Below are 21,314 nucleotides of genomic sequence, written 5' to 3' on the forward strand. Positions count from 1 at the left end.
TAGTCATTTCGTATGGAAATTTTAAATTTTACCTGTGCTCTGACTTTTCTACTATTTTTATTAATATCAGAGACTACCCCAAAATAATACTGTTGTATGCCGGTGTGTAGATACTTGAGTGGAGAGTGATTTTCAACAGCTGATAACAATAGCTGAGCTGTTAAGTGCGTGAGTACACGAGCTACTCAGTGAAAAACTCTTAACAGCACACTCTCAGCAATCAACACTTAACAGTGAGAGTCATGTTAAGTCACTAGCGTACTACTAAATACCGAGCTAACATATGTGCTCTTGGTGTTTCAGACTGCTTTTTCCACTGTCAATACCTGAATGTGAGTATGCTTTGTAGAAGAGCGTGATATGCTGTTAGCCGATAACGATTCTGTACTCCTATATGTCTTGCTGTTTGTTGACTTGTTTTAGTTGAGTCATTTATAAGCGCTGTAATTCTCAAATACTTTAATACTATTCTCGTATAAGTAGTTTATATGTTGCTGTTGTTTGTTGTTCAAATCGGGAAGTGAGGATTGGGTTTGAACTTGCTAACGGTGCATGATGGCTGTTTGCCCAACAATTTTGTTACGACAATAGAACAGCCGTGGCATTATCTGATCCCGTTTTTGATACCATTTCAAAAAAAAAATATATATAAATGAGTAGTTCTTCAATTACGTGTATAGTGACTTAACTATAAAAGTATTCAATGTTAGCTGGTAGCTTTTGTGTTGTGTTCGACAATTTTATTAAATGACCGATACATACTTACTATCAAAGTGTATTCAACAAAGTGAATTAAGTATATGACATTTAATTTTTCTTTACCCACATTGATTTACATTACATTGATTTAACCCTTACATTTATTCGATAATTCAAATTTTAAAATTCAAAAGTAAACAAATTTCAAACAAAAAAAATATTTTTTTAATGAGTAACAACATTTTGCCGGATACTTTCTGCTTGTGAAATACAACTCATCGAAGCAATTTACCAATTTTTTGTGCTCCAGCTGACAAATTGCAACAAATGTTATCAATATATATTATATTGTTTAAGATTAGAAAAGATGGGTTAATGTAAACAAATACATGAATTGTTTACTATTTCATTGTCAAACAAGGGTATGCCAAATATGTACTTAGTTCACTTTGTTGAATACACTTTAATGAAATTTTATAGTAATTGTAAAGAAAGGTATAAAAATCATAAATAGGTCATTCTTTCATGACGTTACTAACTCGATTATCTATCTATCTTTGAAATACATTCCTAAAACTTATTGGAAGAAACTATCTTATCATTTATGGTTATTTGAAAAGATTGATTGAAAAATGCTGTATATAAGATAATTGAGGAAGCTAATAAAGATTTCCCCTTTCTGTAACAAGCGCATCATAGTGTTATTTATAATGTGTCAAAGATAATCCACTGAAAATTTTATAGATGTTTAGTATAATTTATTAGTAATTAAGTCGTGATTTTATCAATTCGGGGATTTCCCTAAACAAAAGAAATATCGCGGCGGTTACATGCCCCAAATCATTTTTAAAACATAATGGCAAACCCTTATCTTTATTATACGGTAAAATTTTTGGCCATAACATTAAGTACTTAACCTCACTGCCTGATGTTATCATGTAGAACATTTCTATAGACGGCTACTCTCAGTCGAATCGGAGGCATTAGAAGTGGTCGAGTTAGTGAATTTTCGAAAAATAATGGTAGAGAAAAATTGGTCGATGTCTTGATTCTTGACTGCTTTGCTTTTTTTCATTATTTTAAAGATTAATCAAATATTATGTTGCAATATAGAACATTCAATTTTGAATAAACATTCGTATATTCACTTGAGTTAGTTTTTCATGTTTTCATTTCGAATGTTCTCTTTGGCATTACACTTAATGTAATTGTACTTATTTCATCCTCACTGAATACTAAAGGTATGCTCGATTGCAACTGACCTTACTCGTTTTTCACACCAACGAGATACTATTCTACATTTCCAATTTAAATAATATAGTGTTTATGTTCTATATATGTATAAATATATAAACTGCAGACGAAATTCTTGTAACTCGCACATTAAAAAAAATAGAAAAAAAAAGAAATTCTAAAATCGCTACAATTTCATGAACTGGCTTATTAATAGACTAATTGTATTGCAAATGTGAGAAATTAAAAGAAAATGCAAGAAAATAATATTAATTATATCCGTAATCATATAGAAACAGCCATTCAAGAAGCTCAAATTCCTTGAAGATATCACTAAATGTTATACTTGTTGTTGTGCTGCTACAGACATTGTTGATTCCACTGTTGATGGACTATGTTGATTCGCAGTTTTTATTTGCTACAATTGGCCACAACAGCAAACCACAACAACGTCACCGAACTCAAGTGGCTAAACGAAAGACAAGCAACCCAAACAAGCGGGCGCTGGATGATGATGGTGTGGTGGATGGCGGATGGCGGATGGCGGATGGTGAATGCTGTTGATGGAAAGGCAATTTATATTCTTTATATGCGTTAGTTGTGGGGAAATGCGAAACAAATGTGTGAGCTTGGCCATACATATTTTCGACATGCAACGTCTGACGTCATTGATTTCACATAAACACACACACACAGTCACACTAACATTTACGTGAGGATTTACGCGTTCAACGCGATTGTTTATGCGTTATGAGTGGGCCGGCGAAAATACAGATTTTCATTTTGTTTTGCTAAAATTTGTTGTTTTTATTTTTAATATTTTTTTCGGATTTTTGCGTGCCAATTTGTTGGCTGGAAGGCATGCGGAAAGAATCTTCGAATTCTTTGCATTCTTAATCGAACAGCGGCGCGAATTAGCAAATGTATTCGAAGTGGATTCTTTTTAATTGGGGCACTTTTCTCTGCTGTTTCTAATGGCAAATATTTTTGTTGGCACCAAAATCTCAAAATCTTAAAATTTATGAAATATTTTTAATTTATTGTTATTGTTGTAAAATAATGCGTTCACCCCGCTAAATTTGTACGGCATAATAATTATAGTTTTCATTGTTTGTTTGATGCGCATAAATTGCTCATTATTAGCACATAAATTAATTCATATTTTTGTTAAACACATTTTGCTATTTTCATTGTTTTTTGTTGCTATTTTTAGTCTATTGTATCATTTGTGACAGCATATATGTATATGCCGTAATAAATTTTATAGTGATTACTTGTTTGTGTGTATATATGTGTTTATAATTGATTATCGCATTAATGACACCGTTTTAGCTTAGATTATAATATGAGCAATAAAATAATTTTAGATTAAGCACACACAGACATTCATAGCACAAAAAAATTATAATTTATAATAAAATGTCACACAACTCTATCATATTTGATATTTAATTTTTCTATTTTCCTGTTATTGTTGTGTTGAAGGGTTAGACTTGTCTACAACTTTCAAAAAATCGACACGATACATAAATAAGTAGTGATAAACAACATCCCATTATAAAAAGGATTGAATAAACTAGCCCAATTATACCCGGATTATACTTGAGATTTATAAAATTGGCTGAGAGTTAAACTAACCCCTTGAGGAGCATTGCCCTACCCCTAATATAAACAGTTTGAGATTTTTGGTTTACCTTAAGCCTTTAATAACATCCGAACAATCAGAAGTCCTACCATATCTAAAATTATTTTCGAAAAGTGAACAGTTTTTTTAGTATGTACCCAATATCTAATTTGAAAGAAACTTGACTTACAAAACTTTGTACTGGAAATTAAGGTATGAACTGTTATCAATAATTTAAAAATATCAAATCTCTATACACTAAGAAAAATTATTTTCTACCTTAGTCGGGACTATTGACCGGAACGTACCCGGATATAGACACAGGTATCAACGATTATCAAATCGAAAAAAATCCTCAAAATTATTTGATGAATGCATCCTACCTCTAGTACAACAAAAAGTATATAATATCTAATAATTTTATTGAGATATTACCCTTAATAACTGATATGTACGGTATATAGTTAAATATAGCTTCGGAAGCCTAGGAGAATATCAAGTTTGACTCCTCCATTTTTTTGTTTAATGTCTCGAAGATACTTATATTTCGTATATACAGTAAATATTTAGATTTTCGTCGTTCTTATAGTCTGATCTCATCGAAACTGTAATAGAAATGTTAAGAGCCAAAATTGATTCAAATCTGGTTAGTGGTTTATGAGAACAGGGCATTGAACAGTTCTATATGTTAGCCTTCTGTATCATCCTTTACTTTATACTTTAACCTTCTATTGCGATTATGTCATTAGGCAGTTAGACAATTTCGAACATATGTAGGTATTAAAGGCGAGGATCTCAAGCTTATTACTCGATTTCTGCCATTTCGGGTCAAAACATGAAACAGCTTCTTTGAGTTTGAGTACTTTCGTTTGCCATCAATTGCCAAATATTATTTAAAATAATTGAGTTTATTACGATAATATTTGCTGTTCTCTTGTTTCATTAATTAAATCAACATAATGAAGTTTATATTTCGGGTAATACCCGATTTGATTAATGTGTGTTCCGAAAAAAAAACATAAATTTTAAATACTTGTAAATAATAATAATGTAATAAGCTAGCTCAATAACGGAAGTAGTTCATGTTTTTTACAAGGTAATGTACTTATTAATCAATTTAAACGCTACCGTCAGTCATTCCTAAATCGTTCTATGACTACTCGTCGGCGGACTGTATTTAATAATATATATATTTTTTTAATTTTTTATTAATTGATGTATAAATCCTTAAACTTTCATTTGGCAACTCTATTCTTAGCCAAAGTAGAACATTCTCTCTAAAGCAATACTTATATCTCTTCCGTTTCATATCGTATTCATCAATATTTTTGTTCTCCATATCATAAGAGCCTTCACCTATATCGACCCTATTAAACCAATTTGGCTTCAATCAATTAATAGCCATATTCACTTATTATAAAAATTGCAAAAACATAAATCCTTTTTTATCAATTGATTTTTGTTTACCAATCGAACTTTTATGACGAAATATGTTTGTTTGGCATTCCAAATTTAAGTGACTTTCACAGTGAACTCAATTAGTGGAGAGTGAAAGAATTTTAATTGAGGACTTACGTACCGAAAAATTTGCAAATATTCGTAGTTTATGTGTATATACTTAGCATTCATGGACTGTGTAGTCGTTTTTGAAATTTTTATTTAAGCTTCTAGTCATCCTACAGATAATCCAAATTTATTAACCTGGGATTTTAAAAATGTATAATGAATTATGCTTGAAATTGATAGGCTTTGGGCTTTAAGATAAGTGTTTGAAGGTGATCTGGATAATAATGCTTGCAAACAATGATGGGATTGTTAATAGAACTGGGTAAATAATTCAGACTTTATGTTTGAGATTAGGGTTCTATACGAGAATATTATTTGTATGTTAGAAGGTTATATTAATAAATACATCTAAATGAATCTGATTTGACAACAATATTTTCAAAATCTGGACTTCTAAATCAAATATTTCAAATATGAGTATCGCAGGACATTCAGTTGATTTCAAATGAAGATAAAATGTAATTTTTATAAATATATAAATCAAATAAAAGCAGACTTATTCGTTTTATACTTTTTAGTTAGAAAAAAGCCATAAATTATAATGATGTCTTATTTTATAAAAATGTGAATTTTAGCTACATTTTGTGCATAAAAGAAAGTTCAATTGTACATATTTATCATTTATGACTTTAAACTGCATTCAATAATAGCAATAACTGCGTACCTCAGAGATATGTCAGCGTGCATTAAATATTAATATTGACAAATGATAAGTAATATTTATTTGACAAGAAAAAACCAACAAAAATTTATTTTGCGGTCAAACAAAATTCGCGAACGATATCAACGGCCAAGGCCAACCGGCATAGCTGTGTCAAAATGTAATTATTGACAACACGCTAGTACCGTTAAATTCTCACCGCTGTCAATAAAAATGAAATTTGACAAAATTGAGTTGCAATTGCAAGTGACAAGTGCATGACTTCAATTAGAAATGGAGATGGTAGAGTCAAAGAGGGAGAAATGATAATAAAATAATAATAAAAAAATATATATATTAAATAATTGAAAATAAAATTAAATAATAATAAGTAATAAAAAAAATAAAAATTGAATTATTTTAAAATTTTTATTTTCAAAATATATATAATTTTTAAAGAAAAAAAATAAAAATTAAATTTTTGAAATATTTTTTTTAATAAAAGAACATTAATTTTTAAATTTAATTTTTTTTATATAACATAATGTGTGTGTTTGGCGTTGCAACCGTTTAGCCGGTTATAGCCGAGTCGAAGATAGTGCGCCACTTCTCTCTCTCCTTCGCAGTTCCGCGCCAGTTGGAGATTCCAAGTGTAACCAGGTCGTTCTCCACCTGGTCCCTCCAACGGAGTGGAGGCCTTCCCCTTCCTCGGCTTCCTCCGGCGTTTGCTGGAGTGTTTTCGTCCTTTCGGACAACATGATCGAGCCAGCGTAGCCGCTATCTTTTTATTCGCTAAACTATGTCAATGTCGTCGTATAACTCGTACAGCTCATCGTTCCATCGTCTGCGGTATTCGCCGTTGCCAATGTTCTGAGGACCATAAATCTTGCGCAAAATTTTCCTCTCGAAAACTCCTAGTGTCGTCTCATCTGATGTTGACATCGTCCAAGCTTCTGCGCCATAAAGCAGGACGGGAATGATAAGCGACTTGTAGAGTTTGATTTTGGTTCGTCGAAAGAGGACTTTACTGTTCAATTGTCTACTCAGTCCAAAGTAGCACCTGCTGGCAAGAGATTCTACGCTGGATTTCGAGGCTGACATTGTTCGTGTTGTTGATGCTGGTCTCCAGATATACGAAACTATCTACTACTTCAAAGTTATGGCTGTCAACAGTGACATGGGAGCCAAGACGCGAGTGCGCTGACTGTTTGTTTGATGATAGGAGATATTTCCTGTATATGTACTTCCCCAAAAATTATCTATATATATTTTTTTATTTTTACACAAGTGTAAAAGTTTAAGTTTAATATTTATTTTTTATGTCTTTTGTTTGAGATCATCTTCCCATAATTTCATTGTTGTTACCGAAATTCTTGCGCAATTGAAATGCGGTGTATTGTTTTGATCCGTGACAATTAATTAAAAATAGATTTTTTTGAAAAATACAAACATACATACATATGTTTATCTCTAGTTCCCCAAAACTACTAAATTTAATTTATTAGTTTTTGTGCCCGATTCTCATGCGCCATCGACTCACTGACTCTCTTGCATGTTGTCGGTATTTTAATTAAAACCATTTTATTTACGCGTAATGTTATTTGACTTTTGCGAACCTCTGTTTTGTTTGTTATGTTTGCGGTAAATGATTTCGATTGGTTGACATTGAAATTCCAGAATTGTGGACTTTGGCAAGCGACGCTGTAATAAAAGAAGTATCACGAATATTGATGGCGTCAGTGTTGTACAAAAGTATCGAATAGTAATTGGTGTAAATTTGTTTTGTTGACATGCTTACATATAAACATATTCTAAATTTTTTCGGTAGGTAAAGGATGCTCTTTTAGAGGCATTGAAATATTATTTACTGTAAATATTGAAAATTTTATGATATTGACAATATTTTAGTGTTATTAGGTTCTTACAGCTGTCACATTTGCCATTTTGACAGCTGTCAATTACTCTAAAAAACTTTATAGCTCTGAAAGAACACCCTATTCATACTCATATTTATTTTTCACAAAATTTGCGTGCTGAAAACTATTTATCATCCATAAAACACCTGCAATTCACCACCAAAGCAAATTTTCCCGAAAATCTCCCGCAATTTTTCACAAAATCACCACAAATTTATTTATCCAGCTTTTCAATGCGTCCATATTTTCATAATTCTCAACTCCTGAAAAATATTTAAAATTTCATTTTTAAGATTTATTTATCTACTCATAATTGGCGTCAATTGTTTTTATTCGCCATCGATTTCCGCATTACGTGCTTTAACGTTTGTTTGTTATTCCATTTCATTATTTGTTGACACACACACATCGAAATTAATGTATTTATTTGCTTTTGGTACAAATTTTGCATATCTTTGAAAATAATTCAATTAAAATGTTAATTGCAACGCAACATTGTAAGCAACAATTGTTGTATTTCAATTACGAGTATATGGTACTATCCAGGCATCTGCATTTCATTAGCACTGCGTTGACGTCACAATTAATGTGGGTGGTTGTGTATCTTCTGCTCATTGTCTGATAAATTTAAATATATATTTACATAAATAAATTTTATTATGTAATGGGAAAACTCTTCCGCACTTAGTGGGCGGCCACAACAAGTTGTTGTTTTTTTATGTACAAATGTTCTAATATAATATGTATAAGTATTCGTAGGTATGACACACTACTTTTGAGATTATGAACTATATTTATTAGTTACACTCAGGTGGCCAATAACCGGGGTCCAGATTAACGTAATCTCGAAGCCAACAAAAAAATAATCCTGAGAGAGCTAAATTTGTAATCTATTTATTTATACTTGCTAGTAAAATAGTGATTGACTACTCCAATAATGTAGATCTCATTAGATTCCGTTTCCACGAAAGTCGGATCTACGTAACCGGAATGGAACCGTATTTTTATTCAGTCAGTCAATCATACTTCAGAATGATTTGTGTTATGAATTCTTCAGAAATAACAACAACATCACGTTAGAATTGATTCAAGTACAATGCTGCTTAAACCAAAACTGTCTAATCTTGCTGATACGAGTATTGATTAAGGTTTGCTTTTAAAATAGTATCCCGATATTATGGTTTAGATTTATTATTTAGGTCTTTCTTCAACTTCGAATAATTTATAAATTATCTTTATTGAATGGGTTGAGAGAATCGTGAACGATTATCTAATAAAAATATCGGAATTTTCCAAAAGATCTGATCGATTTCGTGAATAATTCAAAATTTGAACAGAATTTGAAAACGTTTTGGAAAACATTTTGGAGGAGTTTGATTATTAGTCTTCTTAGACTTCTATCGGCAGTTTCAATATTTGTTAGTAGTTCATTATTTTTAAACTTTTCTTTTTAATTTGAATTTGATTGATTAAAGTGCAACAATCATTTAATTTGAGAAATTTAGATTTCAGAAAACTTAATATTAAAATATTTCCAGGTCATATTCTAAAATTATAAGCGTTTAATTTTTTTGGAACTGAGATATTCTCACTAATATATGGACTAAAAATTTTCCAGAGAAAGTAATAAGAATTAAATATTGTTTATCCATTTTAATAAGAATTTGATTGCTGGTAGCTTTATCTTATTAGGAATATTAAAATTATTTTAAAATTAATTTCAATATACCACATCCTGCCGGCGTGAAAACAGCCACAACTGCAATATAATTTTGTAATTGTCAAATGCTTGCTGACAATTCTGATTTAATTCCTAAATTTTACGATATAATCAGCGAGCACATTATAGGTTTATTCACTGTGCGAGTAAAAATATCAATGAACTCATAATTAGCATTTTTATTGCAGCGCAGGCTATAAAAAATTCCGCAATGGTTACATCAATAGCTGCTGCATATACCATTGCTTACATATGTACAAATACAACAAATATATTTACTGACAAATATACATATTCATATACGATTGCGCTTTTGTCATCATGGTCAATTTGTTATTGTTTTGTCAACTTGCATTCTATTGCGCCAATAAGTCTGACAATCGGTGGCAACAAGCTGATCTGTAAATATGTTTTATATATTTATATATATGTTGATGTATATGTATATATATTTACTACTACTACTACTACAACAATAAAGCTATGAATGGACTGCTATATTTGTAGGTGAGATAAATTGTGTCATGCAATTCATGAAATTTGTATGATTCACAAGATAAATAGAGGTACTTTAAAGCTTTCATTAAGAAAATATAAATACTTACAATAACAAAAAAAAAAATACAATTAAAGAGCATTCATTATTAATCGGTGCTTGCAAGGAAGAATTTCAATGCCTATGAATAATCAGATATTTGATCAGCCGATGACGACATTTTGATAATTTTTTAGCCTTTAAAATTAGTAGTAACTTCAGTTGAAAAAATGCGTGAAAGTAAATAGAGATAGATTTTTTATTTAAAAAAATTTAAATTATTTATTTATTTTTATTTAAATTTATTTAGAACAAAAAATAAAATTTACAATTGTTTTTTTTTTCATAATTAAAAATTGAAAACACAATTTTTGTTTTTACTTTGGAATTGTTATTTTTATTTAAAAATTATTATTTATTATTGGAATTATTTATTTTTATTAAAAAATATTAAAATTATTATTTTTTATTGGTTTTTTTTAATAATTTTTTTATTGAAATTATTTATTTTTATTAAATAAAGTTTTAATTTATTTTTTTTTTAATACAACGTAAAATTTAAAATTGTTTCTTTTTTTATTAAAAATTTAAAACAATTATTTTCGTTTGAAATTGTTATTTTTATTTCTATTTCAAAAATTTAAAATATTTATTTTTTTAATTTAAATTTATTATTCTTTTTGTTGATTTTTATTTTTCAAATATATTTTTTATTTAAATTATTTTTTTTTTTATTAAAAAAATTTTAATTTATTATTTAGAACAAAAAATAAAATTTTAAATTGTTTTTTTTTAATTAAAAATTTAAAACCATTATTTTTGTTTTTATTTTGGAATTGTTATTTTTTTTTTAAATTAAAATTATTATTTATTATTGAATTATTTATTTTTATTTCAAAAATTTACAAATAATTATTATTTTGAATATGGTTATTTAATTTAAAATAATTAATTTTTAAATTTTAAATACATCTTTTATTGAAATTATTTATTTTTGTTAAATAAAATTTTAATTTATTATTTTTAATAAAAAATAAAATTTAAAATTGTTTTTTTTTTCTTAATTAACAATTTAAAACAATTATTTTTGTTTTTATTTTGGAATTGTTATTTTTATTTAAAAAAATTAAAAATATTATTATTGAAATTATTTATTTTCATCAAAAAAAATATTATTTTGAAAATCGATTTTTAATTTAAAATTATTATTATGTATTTTTTAAATAAATTGTTTATTTAAATTATTTATTTTTATTAAATAAAATTTTAATTTATTTTTGTAATAAAAAAAAGTTTAACATTTCTATTTTCTTAATTAAAAATTTTAAACCATTCTTTTGGTTTTCAGTTTGAAATTGTTATTTTTATTTAAAAAATATAAAATTATTGTTTTTTAATTTAAATTTATTATTTTTAATAAATCATAAAATTTCAAATTTCTTTTTTCTTAATTAAAAATTTAAAACAATTATTTTTGTTTTTAGTTGGAAATTGTTATTTTATTTCAAAAATTTAAAAGTATTATTTTATATTGAAATAATTTATTTTTATTAAAATTGTTTAATATTTTTATTTTATTATTTTTAATAAAAAATAAAATTTTTAATTGTTTTTTTTTTAATTCAAAATTTTAAACAATTATTTTTGTTTTTAGAGTAAAATTAATATTTTTATTTAAAAATTATTATTTATTATTGAAACTATTTATTTTTTTTTAATTTCAAATTATTATTTAAAAAAAAAATTGAAACTGTTTATTTTTTTATTTAAAAATTTAAAACGATTATTTTTGTTTTTTGTTTTTAACTTTTGAGATTTATTTTTTTTAAATTGTATTACTTGACCTACTTTTTTCTACATCCAGAAACCGCAACATATGTATTTGTTATTTAATCCTTATTATATTAAAGCATATTATTTTTAAAATTTCTGGGCAAATTTTACAAACAACATAGCTCGACTTAGGATTTTTATCCTCATAAGCCATAAAAAATATTTTTGAATAATTTAATCCAAAACTATATGAGAAACTGTTCTTTAAAAACCCATCTTTTTAAAAATCGATTTAAAATACTTAATTTATCTATTAAAGTTCGCCATCAAAAGTATTTAAAGAGTCGGTCTGCTATAATCAATTAAGTTGTTTTGTCAAAAGTACACAAATATCTATTTACATACACACATACATTTATATGTACATATGTAAATATGATATCCGGCGTTATAAACCACTCTTTTGCGCCTGCGCATTTCACTCGTCCACAGCTACTTTTGTTGACGCTGCTCTTCGACGCATAGCTCATAAAATTTGGATCAAAGTCGTAAAATTGGCGACAGTGCCACTTAAATACGTCTGATATTGTATTTCATATTCCCCACACATGATTTTCGGCTATTTGTGATTGTTGCTGTTATTGTTTTATACAATTTTTTATTCACACAAACACTCTTACATATACCTTCAGTTGTTGACGATAAGCTTTCGCATTTTAATATTGTCTTCAGCCTTTATACAATTTCGTTTTCTTTTATTTTGTGTTGCTCTGCTTTTTTGCGATTTTTTTTATTTAACAGAATTTATCCGTATGTCACTTTGTGTTAAGCATTCGGACTTTATGAGCATTTCAAACAAATTAAAGCGTTACTTTTCGTTGCCCCAATTCGTAAACACAATAACAACGATGAAACAAAAACAAGACCGATGAGACTGCTTTCTTCTGTATATATTTCTTTTTTGTAAAGGGTGATTTTTTAAGAGCTTGATAACTTTTTTTAAAAAAAAAACGCATAAAATTCATCATCGGTTCTTTATTTGAAACGTTAGATTGGTTCATGACATTTACTTTTTGAAGATAATTTCATTTAAATGTTGACCGCGGCTGCGTCTTAGGTGGTCCATTCGGAAAGTCCAATTTTGGGCAACTTTTTCGAGCATTTCGGCCGGAATAGCCCGAATTTCTTCGGAAATGTTGTCTTCCAAAGCTGGAATAGTTGCTGGCTTATTTCTGTAGACTTTAGACTTGACGTAGCCCCACAAAAAATAGTCTAAAGGCGTTAAATCGCATGATCTTGGTGGCCAACTTACGGGTCCATTTCTTGAGATGAATTGTTCTCCGAAGTTTTCCCTCAAAATGGCCATAGAATCGCGAGCTGTGTGGCATGTAGCGCCATCTTGTTGAAACCACATGTCAACCAAGTTCAGTTCTTCCATTTTTGGCAACAAAAAGTTTGTTAGCATCGAACGATAGCGATCGCCATTCACCGTAACGTTGCGTCCAACAGCATCTTTGAAAAAATACGGTCCAATGATTCCACCAGCGTACAAACCACACCAAACAGTGCATTTTTCGGGATGCATGGGCAGTTCTTGAACGGCTTCTGGTTGCTCTTCACCCCAAATGCGGCAATTTTGCTTATTTACGTAGCCATTCAACCAGAAATGAGCCTCATCGCTGAACAAAATTTGTCGATAAAAAAGCGGATTTTCTGCCAACTTTTCTAGGGCCCATTCACTGAAAATTCGACGTTGTGGCAGATCGTTCGGCTTCAGTTCTTGCACGAGCTGTATTTTATACGGTTTTACACCAAGATCTTTGCGTAAAATCTTCCATGTGGTCGAATAACACAAACCCAATTGCTGCGAACGGCGACGAATCGACATTTCACGGTCTTCAGCCACACTCTCAGAAACAGACGCAATATTCTCTTCTGTACGCACTGTACGCATTCGTGTGGTTGGTTTAATGTCCAATAAAGTAAACTGAGTGCGAAACTTGGTCACAATCGCATTAATTGTTTGCTCACTTGGTCGATTATGTAGACCATAAATCGGACGTAAAGCGCGAAACACATTTCGAACCGAACACTGATTTTGGTAATAAAATTCAATGATTTGCAAGCGTTGCTCGTTAGTAAGTCTATTCATGATGAAATGTCAAAGCATACTGAGCATCTTTCTCTTTGACACCATGTCTGAAATCCCACGTGATCTGTCAAATACTAATGCATGAAAATCCTAACCTCAAAAAAATCACCCGTTATAAACTAGATCAAATTTGTATTTTAAGTCTTTAAAGTATTTACGAGTGTATAAATTTTAATAAACTGACGTTTTTATAACAAAAAGTTTGCCACTAAAAAGGTTATATAACAATAAAAGCTCATAATATTTAATCTTATTGAAACAGAAAATTTAAATAAATATGTAAAGTACAAAAAGATTTTATTTTGAGGTTATAACGCGGCTTAGGTTTTCTACAAAACTGTCCATAGAAACTTAATTAGTATTTGTGGTTACATAAATGTGTAAAGTCTCAGGCTATTGCTTCTTATTCATTGGTTATTCGTTTTTATGTGGTGGTATCGTAACCGCATAAGCGGGATTTGCCTTCTCACTTTAGTTCGCCTCCAAACAGATGTCTGTTGGCTACCCGATGCAGTACCCGCTGATGGAAGCCGAGGAAGAGAGAGATCTCCACTCCGATGGAAGGACCAGGTGGAGAAAGACCTGTCTTCACTTGGTATTACCAATTGGCGCCAAACTGCCAAAAGGAGAGATGAGTGTCGCGCTGTTGTGGACTCGGCTATAACCGCGTAAGCGGTGTCTACGCCAGTCAAGAAGAAGTAGAAATGTGTAAAGCAGTAAACCCAGTCTTATTTAAAAAATCTTTTAATGGGTAATTATGCGTTTGGAATTTCTTTATGAGTTGTTGGGACTTTTTCGGGCTCGCATGATAGTTTTCCATTAATTGACACGATATCTCCAACAAAAATTAAAATATTTGGTAAAAATTTTCTCCTTGTACCAAAAAAGATTACCGCTAAAAATGTATAATTTCCAAATCTTTAGCTGTTTGTGTTGTCCCAGTTCCAAAAAAAGGGTTCTTGCGGTGACAATCATAAGTCCATGAAGATTCATTTAAAATCAAACGGATGAGAAAAATTAGTCTTATAAATATATAATCCTGGGCCTGATCGAAACTTTTTTGCTTTTTTTCTTTCAAAAATTAACAAAATGGCGACCTCATTCTTTTTTTGCTAGATTTTCGGGAAAAAATCAACGGTTAATTTGTTTTAAAAAATCGTAATTTTTGAAAAAAAAAACAAAAAAGCTTCGATCAGGCCTAGGCTTATTATGTATTCTAAATGCTGTATAAATTTCATTAAAATCTATGGAGCGGTTTTCGAGTTACAGTTGTCACCACTTTAAAAAACATAGTTTTTAGAAAAACGCATTTAACGCTCCACACCAGCGTCTTTGAAAGGTCGTGACATAACCTACAAAACGACGCTATGCATGATACGTTTGGATATTGCGTTCAACAGTTATAGACGTGTAAATATGGAGTTGACTAACGTCGTAATTCGCGCTGTTTGAAAGTTTTCCTTCGTTAAAGGCAAATCGGCTAGAGAAACGTTCCGTGAGATTAATGGTATCACTTCGAACTACGGAGGAATGGTTTCGACGATTCAAAGTGGGTGAAAACGATACCATGGATAAGCCAGCCGGCAGAAGACCTGTGACGACGAATACCGATTAAATCATGGAAAACATCGAGGTAGACCGGCATGTGGCATCATCCACTATGAGCTGTTTCCATATGGCCAGACGCTTTATTCTACCATCTACAGCGAACAACCGGACCGCTAGAAGCAGGCGATCGACCATAAGCGTCCAGAACCAGAGCAGACACTTCGTTGATTACTCGTTAGAAGCTACGGGAGCTCGGATGGCAGGTTTTATCGCATCCACCATATAACCCGGACACCAAGCCAAATGATTACCTCCTGTTCTTTTCCATGGCGAAAGTCCTTGGTGGTGTAAAGTTGAACTCAAAAGAGGCTTGTGAGAAGTGGCTGTCCGAGTTCTTCGCAAATAACTAAATCCGACAACTGTAACACTTTTTAAAAAAAATTGAATGATGAGCAAAAAGGTGGAAGGGTGATATTTCCCAACCAAATATTTTTTAAAATGCAAAAAACAAAAAATTGATTTGTTGAAAATCCTAACTACCCCCAACCCCTTAAGTTCTTCCAATAATAATTCATCGATATCGGTCGAGCGTGCGAGTATCAGCGAGTGAAATTCGTTCAAATGACTATCGATTGCACTCTGGAGTGAATAATGTGGGATCTACCACGATTGAACAGCGTTAAACATCTGCAACTTGTTGTTGTTGTCTTAACTGTTTATGAGTTCGCTCTGTACTCATTTTGCGCAGAGTTTTCGCTTATTCATTAATGATTTCTTTTTATAAATTCCAAATGTCGGTTAGCTTGATCAAATTTATTTTACGGTCATCCAAAATTGATTTGCAAATATTTTTGATGTTTTCATGCGTAACTGCTTCTTATGGTAGTGCACAGCGTTAATGACCTCTGGGCCCATATGGCCTGCTTGGCATGATGCAGACCACAAACATCTGTTTTCATCAGTGTTTTTTCGATCAAAAAGTAATGTTATCTCACAAATTTGTTCCAAAAGATGCTTAACTCAATTTTTCCTTACTTCGTTATCTCATATGACCTTATCTGTCCAACAGCCGTGATATTTGTACATACGCCTTTTGAAGTTTTGGATTCAATTCTAGTGGCGCTAACACTCAAAGTAAGGCAGTCTGAATGGTCCATACGTCCTTATGTTATATATGAATAGTGATCTCTCTTTTATCAAATCATTTTTTATGCTTCTTTGAAAAAATGTCAATATCATCAAGTTCAAACAGAACTCAAACTTTCAATTCACAGCACGACTCTGTGCCACTTCAAATTGCAACGCGCGAATGTTGCAACAAGCAAGAACGTGGCATATGAAGCGCATGCTAAAAAGAACTACAACGACAACAACAAATTTATGCATGATGCATGTAAATAATGCGGCACGCACCAGCTAAAACTAATAATATGAGCTTGTACTTGAATTGCTTTTGGTTTTTTGTTTTTGTTGTTGTATTTTTCATTTTTCCTTTTTCTTTCGCAAAATGCAAAATTAAGAGTTCAATAGCAAAAACTTAATTCAAATGCCAGAACTTAACGACAACAGCAAGTATTTTTGACATCTCATTGTCATAAGAACTGAGCCGCCGCCATTTACTTAACTGTTTATGGCGACATAAATCCAAATTAAAATAAAATAAAAACAATAATGAATGCAAAACAAAATGTGGTGGCAAATAAAAGTAAAAAAACAATAATAACAAATGCTTACAAAATACTCGAACTGCATTTTAATAGCTTTGAAGCGCGCCAAACGTTTTAATAGAGGTGACATTGTGGGGCGTCGCATTTGCATCGCATAGAAACACAATTTATGCGCGTGTTGCACGCAAAGTGGCCAAATCGCCCCTGGAATGCAATGCAATGCGAGGCAATATGCAATGCAATGCAGTGGCGCTACGAGTACTTCGTGCTGTTGCCGTGTGCCACTGTGCGGGTGTGTCCGGTTGACGGCATAAAATGAACTTGCTTGGCAATTCAGTGAGTTAAGTGTGTGCATTAGGGTGGTTCTTATTTTTAAGTAAGGAAAAAAGTTTATATATTGCACCAACAACTTCAAATTTCATCTACAAAACTATTACTGAATTTGACTTGAATTTCAGAATAATATTCTAGATATGTTGTGGAATTTAATAAGACAAAAAAAGTTCTTGAGACCATAAATCCCCTTAAATATAATTTTTTCACCAGAGAGCAGCCTCTAAAGACAACGCGCAGAGATATGGCGAATTGAGGAAGGCTTTTTTGACCTTAAAAAACTGATTCTCGACATAGATAAGATGGCTCTATTAAGTCTACACTTCTTCTTCTTGACTGGCGTAGACACCGTATACGCGGTTACAGCCGAGTCCACAGCAGAGCGCCACGCATCGTTGTGGCAGTTTGGCGCTAATTGCTCCTTCCATCGAAGTGGAGGTCTCCCTCTTCCACCAGCGAGTACTGCATTGAACACTTTCAGAGCTGGAGCACTTTTGTCCATTCGAACAACATGACCTAGCCATTGTAGCCGCTGTCTGTTTTTTTAGTACTGCAAAATTTAGTGCCACCCTAATGTATATGATTCTAATTGCAGCAACATTTTTTTCGGCTGACAATTATTGGCCTACTGCTGTCTATTTTTTGCAAACTTTTTTATAAATGTATTTCATACGTTTTAATGCGACAGTATCTCCCCCAACGCAGCGCCATTCCAATTCGCTCTCGTTGTAATTGTGCGTGTCTGCCACGCCCGCAATAATTCTTGAATTGCTGGTAATCAATTTAAAATCGCAACGACAATAACTTGTTGACTAGCAGCACGTAAGCGTGCTGTTTCCTTCGTACCACACTCGGCTGTCACCAGCAACAATTTGACAGATTCGTGATTGAACAGACATTAGAGTGGAGCTTAGGAGATTTATACTGAATTTAAATTATGGTTTCTAAATGTTTGACAATTTACAGTATTTTAGTTGGAAGCAAATTGTGCTATTATTTGTGTTTTCATAAATAATTTTTTTCAAATTTTTTTTTCAAAATTATTTTCGAAAAAATTTTGAAATTTTTTTTTTTTGGAATTGCTCGGTTAATTGTAGAGGTATTAGTTGGAAACAAATTGTGAAAATTTTTTTTGAAAAAAATAATTTTCGAAAAAATTTTGATTTTTTTTTTGATATTTCTCGAAGTTAGTCCTACCTTACCTACATACATACGTACATACATACATTATTATGCACATATTTAGAAATATTTTTGCGTGCGTGCACATATTCCAGTGCAATATGATCAATCACCCATTGTCGATTGCTTGGCTCATTGCCCGATCCATGTAAATTGTTGCTAAATGACGACCGACGGCCGGCTGTTGTTACATACATATGTACATACACAACAACACATAACCTATTCACATATATTAAGTCCTCAACGTACAGCTTATGCTATCTTATTTGCCAAGCAATTTGACAATTTGCGATTATTTTGCATTAAATAGCTGACAGTTAGCATTTTGTTTAGATTTATCATTAGCGATTTTTTTTTTCAAAGTGGTTGTTATTATTGTTGACAGTTTCACAAGTGTAGCGTTTAAAGTGATTTGTTTCTAATCGTCATTATTATTATGCTTTGTCGGCTTTAATCTTAAATGTCATGTATTTTCACGTAAGAAATAAATATTCATGTCATATTGTTTAAGAGAGCTGACAAATATTGTATCTAAGTATAAGAAAATAATTGCGTTCGGAAAAGAAAGGAATAGGTTTTTTGTTATGCGGGGAATAACCGACTTTAAAAAAAATATATTTTTATTATTATTTTGTAATATTTGCAGCACTGTTACTATTCACATTTAGATTCATTTTTAATGCCTAACACACTTCTTCTCTAAAGTACAAGCACAACTATTATTACTTCCTAGAAATATTATTTCGAAATCAAATTTAATAATTTTTAAATGAAAAAAACCACTGATTAATAGAATTATGTAAGCCAGTTGTGTGAAAATTTAGATGAGTATTCAGTAGCTTTTCAGCAGAATATAAATATTTAATATATTTTATTTTCTTTTTATTTCTTAATTTTATAAAATCTCACGCAGAACTCTCAATTAATTATGAATTTATTATTAAAATTATTACAATTACTATTGAATTTTAACCTCATGAGACAATTTCTAAATAAATAAAAAATTGTTTGAAGCCATTAGGAGGTGTCCAGCTTTGGTCGAAAAACATACGTTTCTCAATACGAAGGGAATGTTTTTCGCCAGCCAAGCAGAGTAATTCACAAACTTACTCTTGTGTTTTGAGAGCATAAATACATGCTGGGCATATTTAATCAGTAATCTGGTTTTGGTTTATAATAATATCGATAGCTTGTGCAATAATTGAGATTTCTTAATGAAACGATTATGAATGGTACACGTGTTCCTTGGCACCATGGAGAGCGTTGGTAATTGAATGATCGGTACGGGAGACCACAGTACAATGAGGAATATTTCATAATTTTTTTTTGGAAAGTAGGCGTGGCCTAAGATTTCTATACATACAAAGAAATTTCCAAATTTTATGTAGACATTCCCTTTAGTATCCTAATCACGCCATGAAAATGAGTGAAATCGGTTATTAACCACGCCCACTCCACATTCAAAGGTTACGTTGAAAACTACTAAAAGTGCGTTAACTCACTAATGAAAACGCGATAAGCTCTAAATTTCATAGAAAAAATTATACAGAAAGGATATATTCAGATGCAGGTCTGAAAATACGGAAAGTGACCCACTTTTGGATCAACATCTTATTTCAAGAACTACCTTGACAAATTTGTCACATATCACTAGGCACCCTGAAGTTACGAATGAAAAAGGGGTGAACTCAGAATTACATTCGATTGGTTCACTTTATTATGTATTTATATATAAATCAAGAACCAGAGCATATTCTAGAATAAAAATTGTCCACGATTATACCATTGTAGCTGTGGCATCGCTCATCTAAAAATGTTCGAAATCTGTTAACCATCTAGACGGCTACTTCATAATACCCCCCTCGTAGAGGCCCCTCCTTATTTGCGAAGAACTCGGACAGCCACTCTTCACAAGCCTCTTTTGAGTTCAACTTTACACCACCAAGGGCGTTCGTCATGGATAGGAACAGGAAATCCGAGCTCCCGTAGCTTCTCACGCGTCATCAACGAAGTGTCTGGTCTGGTTCTAAACGCTTCCGGTCGATCACCTGCTTCAAGCGGTCCAGTTGTTCGCAGTAGATGGTAGAATTCAGCGTCTGGCCATATAGGAGCAGCTCATTATGGCTCTTTCTCTTCCAATTCTACCAAATACACATCAAAACCTTCGTGGGTCGTGTTCGTTCCGTTTCAGCAGCATATCGCAGGCGTTGATTCGTTCGAGAAGGTTTTTTTGCGACAAATCATGCGGCACCCAAACATCAAGCTTTTTTGTGTATCTAGCCTTCTGTAGATGGTTTAAAATGGTTTGTTGACTAACTCCCATCTCCCAGCTATACTCAACATTAAATTTTTCAAACATTTCATGGGCTTTTATGATTTTGACATTTTTTAATTCTCATTAAAGTGCTACTACAGTCAAAAATTGTTTATGATAAATATAGAAACGTTTAGTTATTTTCATTCGTCAATAAAACAAACAATGGAGCACTTGAGTAAGCAAACTTTTCGATTTCTACTCACATACATAACTATATACACGTATTTGCTTAATTATGGCACTTATTGTATATTAATTGCAATAGAACTGCTGAAATGCCATTGCCATTATGTCACACAAATAATCTATTAAACAAAAACAAAAAAACAAAATCATAAAATTGCTGCTGAGTAACAATTATCGCGCGTAAAAATGACTAACATTAAATTTGTACATATGTATGAAG

The 21,314-nt window shown here is 31.3% G+C and overlaps 1 protein-coding gene and 1 non-coding gene across 3 annotated transcripts in view; both read left to right on the plus strand.

Moving 5' to 3' along the window:
* Tinagl1_2 (tubulointerstitial nephritis antigen-like) overlaps positions 1-21,314 on the plus strand; it is an 82,429-nt gene that overhangs the window by 34,507 nt on the left and 26,608 nt on the right. The gene's annotated exons all lie outside the window — the stretch shown is intronic.
* On the plus strand, positions 516-616 carry LOC114804688 (small nucleolar RNA Z279/snoR105/snoR108). Its single transcript, XR_003752818.1, has one exon. It is a non-coding gene; the product is annotated as a small nucleolar RNA Z279/snoR105/snoR108 (small nucleolar RNA).

The sequence above is a fragment of the Zeugodacus cucurbitae genome, chromosome 6 (genome assembly GCF_028554725.1).
Source record: "Zeugodacus cucurbitae isolate PBARC_wt_2022May chromosome 6, idZeuCucr1.2, whole genome shotgun sequence".
Lineage (NCBI taxonomy): Eukaryota > Metazoa > Arthropoda > Insecta > Diptera > Tephritidae > Zeugodacus > Zeugodacus cucurbitae.